This window comes from Canis aureus, chromosome 5 (genome assembly GCF_053574225.1).
Source record: "Canis aureus isolate CA01 chromosome 5, VMU_Caureus_v.1.0, whole genome shotgun sequence".
In the NCBI taxonomy this organism is placed as follows: domain Eukaryota; kingdom Metazoa; phylum Chordata; class Mammalia; order Carnivora; family Canidae; genus Canis; species Canis aureus.
Genome location: NC_135615.1, coordinates 61,376,139 through 61,382,142, shown reverse-complemented (window position 1 = coordinate 61,382,142; position 6,004 = coordinate 61,376,139). Strand labels below are relative to the sequence as shown.

Genomic DNA, 6,004 nt, shown 5'->3' with positions numbered 1-6,004 from the left:
TCAGGGTGTGATCCTGGGGTCCCAGGATCAAGACCTGCATCAGGCTCCCTTCAAGGAGCATACTTCTCCCTCTGCCTGTGTCTCTGCCTCTCTCTCTGTGTGCTTCTCATGAGTAAATAAATAAAATCTTTAAAATAAAATAAACAAATAATAAGCTCCCCAAAGCAGTTTTTAAAGAACCCTTACTATCATCTATCTGATCCAAGACAATCAATGATGTGGGGTTTTTCTAGCTTTTTGACACTCATGACTTGGGGTCAGGTTTTTTTTGGGGGAAATGCATTTTCAGGTTGTGATCACACATCATTGAAATGGCTACACGAAACCATCATTTCCTTCAGCAGCCCCCTGTGGTTGGACCTTAACGCTGTTACGATCCTTTCGCCATTATAAAAATCACTGTTGTGAACATCTTTGTGCTTTAATATCTTAAAATATTTTTTTACTATATTTTTTTCTTCTTAAGTCATTTCCAGAGAATATGGATTACTGAGTCAATGACACACGACTCCACTTTGTAAAATGCTTTTTAAAAGCATAATACGTAATACAAATGTAAGGACTGGTTTCAGCTCATGTTTAACAGGTTCTGCCTAAAGCAGAGCACGGACTGTACTAAAGTGCCCAGAAAATAACTCCCAGAGCAGCCCAGAATCCTTGTGTCAATCCTAAGGACCCTAATAAGTTAATAGGGATAACAGAGGTGAAATCAGCAGAAACCCAGCCCTCAAGGAGCTCCCTCCCTACAGAAAGAACATTATCTCCATAAATTACATCACCAGCTCAAACCTCTGCTAAACCATTTACCGAGCTGTGCTATGTGGGGCAAGATACTTTCTTTCTCTGGGCCTCTACTCCCACCTTAAAATGAGAGCCTCCATCCAGATGATCTTTTAGAACTTCTAGCTCTGGAAATTCTGATTCTGCCCCACTTGTGGTCCGTGTCTGCTGGCAGGGATTCCAAATAACTCGATGCTGCACAGACTGACCGCTCACAGCTGGAGCCTGGGGGGGATGCTACTCACAGTACAGTGGGCAGAACAGGCAGGATGATCTGGCTGCTGCTGCAGACTTGGGACAAGCTGCCATGCCTGGGGCGGGGACGAAGGGAAGGTTTGTCTGGCAAGGATGTGCTTGATCTTCAGACTCTGTGGCCAAGGCCTTTCTCTGATAAAGCAGGTCTCAATCCTTGGTATTTCTTTCTTTTTTTTTTTTTTAAAAGATTTTATTTATTTATTCATGATAGTTACACAGAGAGAGACAGAGAGGCAGAGACACAGGCAGAGGGAGAAGCAGGCTCCATGCACCGGGAGCCGGACGTGGGACTCGATCCCAGAGCCTCCAGGATCGCGCCCCGGGCCAAAGGCAGGCGCCAAACCGCTGCGCCACCCAGGGATCCCGGTATTTCTTTTTTTTAATAAACATGCTGCTTTCTTTTCCAGCTTTGGACAGAGTGAACCCTACCAAAGTGAAATCAACTGGATGTCATCAAGGAAAGAAAAAAGAAACCCCATCAAGTCCTAAAATGAAAATGTTGCCATCTTTCGAGTGTAGCATATTTGAAACGACACGATGTAAATGATTTCACTAATGCTTTTGCTTTTAAAACACTTTAAAGCAGTACAAATCAGTCTCCAAAATCACTAGCTTAAATGTAAGCCTGTGTTCATTGGTAACATCTAGTTTCAGTTACAATGAACAGATAGACCCAAAATATCTCTATAGTAACTTCTCTAAACATTTTTATTGTGCTGCTCTTTTAACTCAAATAAGTTATCTTGTTCTCTGTGGAGTTCAATAACTCCCTTGTTTACTTGAAAAAAGCATCAAGAAAAATCTCACTGACTCTGACCCCATTGATTTTGCAGAGCGGGAGGTAGGCGAGGCAGACAGGAGTGGGGGGATCTGGGTCTGGTCCACCCTCTGCCACTCATTCATTCTCTGACCCGGAAAAGGCATTTTCCTCTCCTTGGACTTGTTTCTCCTTGGAGTTTCTTCATGATAGAAACCAGCAGAGCTGCATTAAATACTTAGGAATTCTAACATCCACCATTCTGTAGCTCATATTCTTGCCACTGAACAGAGGTTGGACTGAGATACTCCTTATATTTAAAAGGATAAACAAGTACCCATCAAGTTAAAACTACAAACAGGAGAAGGATATATTCCTGTGCTTAAAAAGAGGGAGGAGATTCTGCATCATTGGCCTGATTCATCACCCCTCCCAGGGTCCAAGTCCTTCATCATGTATTTATTGTGTAAATCCCTGCCCTTTGGCTTTGGATTCAGCCCCACGACTTGCTTTGGCCAATGGGCTGTTCATAGCCACAGTGTGACTAGTGGCTTACACGGGCCAGTGAGCCTGTGCTTGCAAAGAGAGGCTTGCTCTTCTGCTGCTCTGCCATCATTCTGAAGTCATACCCCGGAAAGTCTGCTGGTCCCAGGGGAAGGATGAGAGGCAGGTGGAGCAGAGCCCCTGGGCAGAGGATCTCCAGCAGACTCTGATGTATCAGCAACTATAAATGATTGTTGTTTGCCAGCCACTGAGTCCTGGCCTGGCTTGTTACACAGTATCATTGGGGCAATAACTAACCAATACAAAAGACCAGGTGCTTTTCTAGAAGGGAGCCCATATTTGCCTACAAACCAAATACCAAATATAAATAAGCATTATTTGATATACATCGTAGACGCCAAGACTTTCACCTGTTTGACTTTGGGCCTGCTAACTTCTCAGTTTCCACATCTGTAATGTGGGATGCCCGTGTAGTTAGGTTTAGTGGGAGGGTTCAACACGAGGGCCCATTAAAAACATTTAGCGTGGTGCCCTGAAGGAGCACTCAATAAACAGTAGCTGTTAATCAGCTTTTCTAAATTCCTATGGAACTTAGGTGCATAATACAAAGTTCAGTATGTATCTAGAGAAATAATATAGATGTAGAGATCAGTTCTGACGGAGAGGTATTTTTTCAGCTGGCACACAGAAGCCTCTGAAGGATAAGACTGGTGACTGGTTCCAAGCCCGGAGAAATGGAGCCACCGTGGGCCTTTTGAGTCAAATAGGTTAGTCCTTCTTCACTGCTCTTTACAGCCTTCTGATTATCAAAGAGTATTCTCCACTGGCACCAGCATAACACCTTTCTGACACAGGAGAATCTCCCTTTTAATGAAGAAAGAGAAGGCCTGAGGCTCAGGGAATCCTAGGCCAGCAACAATTATTTTAATGGTTGCTTTGTATAGGTGGTAAGTAATGTCATTGTTTTTTTGTGGGCCTTTTTTCCCCACTTATAGAAGTGATATAAACTTGCTTTTTAAAACAAATATTATCTAGGGGCACCTGGGTGGCTCAGTCAGTTAAGCGTCTGCCTTAAGCTTAGGTCATGATCTCAGGGTCCTGGGATTGAGCCCTGAATTGGGCTCCCTGCTCAGTGAGGAGCCTGCTTCTCTCTCTCCCTTTGCCCCTCCTCCCTGCTCATGCTTGCTCCAGTGCTCGGCTCTCTCTCAAATAAATAAATAAAATCTTTTTAAAAATTATAAAAGTAAATAAATAAAAAGTAAGTCTGTTTGAACAGAAAAGTAGGCAAATGGCAGCATAAGAGGTACTCGGATGTACCAAAAAATCATACTTATATGATGTTTGGCAATCACTGAGTTAATAAATAATTACTTAACTGATTAAAGCAGAAGTTCTGTTGACAGGTGGAAACCCAAAATTATATCTGCTCTGTTAAAGCATTTCACTAATTCCGACTTGATTCCTCTACTGATTGGCTCTATTTCCCCATCCCTGAACTTAGCCCAAATAACTAAGTTTTTGATGTGCTGGTCTATAAGCATAAGAAACACTTCTAAAAATGAGCATAACATTTCTCATTTCAACACCCAGGGCACTGACAACCAGCGTCTTTCAATAGTCTGAAGGAAAAAAAAAATACAGATTTTGTGTTTTCCAATTTGATTGAACCTGGCAGGAACCATCTGCACACATGGAGACATGTGGGGTGACACCCATGACTCCACTAGGCTGGCAAATTAGGCCAAGTGTATCTTTGTGTCGACAATTATCAATTTCAAATCCTGGAAAGATGTCTATGGAACAGAATCAGAGGGAAACGGGACTCTGTCTCATGTCTCAGTGCAAACAGCCATTGTTCAAGACCAATTAGCATTACTGGTGGTCCCTTCTTCCTGAAGCTTCCACTTCTGGGCTGGGAGCATCTGCTGCGCATTTTTCATTTCTTTCCCATTTTGAACAATTTGGTTCGTAAGCTCCATTTCCTTGTGGCTTCCTGGAGTTCTGATGACAAACCACTGTACTTTGTTCCTGTCCTTTAGGGTCTGAAAGGCACTGGAGAACACACGAAATTTGTTTCTAATTTTGCGTCTACCGAAGCATTCCTGGGGTAACAATACAAGCCTGTAAAAATAGGAGGCACCATCCCTCTAATTCCACAAAATAAACAAACCCAAAAGGAAATATAACACAGTACTCGAAAATGCAACCTAAATATTTTTACACCCACTCCCCCCGTCTTTCTTTAGCTGGCGGAAACTTGTTTCTGAATTATGATTTGAGATTGCATATTTATCCGTTGATGTTTACAACAAATAATCATGACATAAGCAAATGAACAGAAACACTGGGGCTTTCTTCTTCTTCCTGGTTTCATGTTTTATAAAATGAATGTCCCTAAAGACAATTTAAGAGAACGTGGAATCCAATTTCCTCACTGGTGTTAAGAGTTTTATTTTTAACTCGACTACTCAAAATAATAGACGAGACGTTCCCCATGCGCCCTTATCCGCAGTCGGAGTACACGTAGACACAAAACAGAATCATCTTTCCATTTTCGTTTTCAGATAATTCAGAGTAACTTAGAGTTCTGAATTCCTGAATCTTAGCCAAGGTGATGTCATTAAATCTATAATGAAAACAGTGTCACTGAGAGAATTAATTCATTATGGTGGAATTAAGTTAAATCCTTTATGATATGCCATTAAGCACTCATACGAACATGCTTGCATCAACCTAAATGAAGCACAGTCAAATACAAAAAAAGAAAAACAAGTTCCAATCTCAAACCTCATAGAATATTGGGTAACTTTCAAAGTTAAATTTATTTAACTACTAAAAATATTTATAAATCTCATGGCATTTAAGCATCGTAAGATGTTTGAAATGTTGCAGTGGCCAAATACTTTGTGGTTTATAGAACATCTTTGCCTGAGGGAGTATAACTTACCGCATAAATCATTATTATGAATTTTAGAAATGTTTTTGCCTTGTTGCTCATTTTCTTCAACAGCCAAACAGCACAAGAGCTACCCAACATTTCAATAATCTTCAAAATATTCTTACATTCGGTCCAGATACGATGAAACAGGGATGCCAGACTTTGAAGTAACTCAGTCAAGATTTTATTTTTTTTTTTTTTTTTTTTTTTTTTTTAAAACAAGCTCTGGCCAGTTTTATTAAAGAAAAATTTTGCATGATTTACTTTTCACCAGTCTGTTCTGGCATGCTTCTAATGATATCAGAATCACCTGGATCAATGATAGCCAGTGTGCATACTCTGTAGTATTTCAAAAATATGGAACGCTTCACGAATTTGCGTGTCATCCTTGCGCAGGGGCCATGCTAATCTTCTCTGTATCGTTCCAATTTTAGTATATGTGCTGCCGAAGCGAGCACTCAGTCAAGATTTTAAAAACATCTCTCGTCCCCGAATTTACCATGTAATCGACAAATACTTCTTTTGTTAGGTCCTGCAGAAAGAAATAAACAAATGCAATCTATTCCCTGTCCTCTAGTATTTTACAGTTCAGTCCAGAGCCATAACATCATCTTGTAAAAATCTATCCCCTAAAACCTGGGCAGGGGAGGAGGAACTCCATAACTATTAGCCAGGCACTTACTAGGGGCTATTTCTGCCTCTGACACCAAATTTCTGCTGAGTCCAAGGAAACTTCCACAGCTTCCTCTCTATATCCTGGCTCGCCATAT

The 6,004-nt window shown here is 41.2% G+C and overlaps 1 non-coding gene across 1 annotated transcript; it reads right to left on the bottom strand.

Moving 5' to 3' along the window:
• Positions 1 to 5,585: 5,585 nt before the first annotated feature.
• Positions 5,586 to 5,692, bottom strand: LOC144315053 (U6 spliceosomal RNA). The gene has a single exon (XR_013380855.1). It is a non-coding gene; the product is annotated as a U6 spliceosomal RNA (small nuclear RNA).
• Between the last annotated feature and the right edge of the window lie 312 nt (positions 5,693 to 6,004).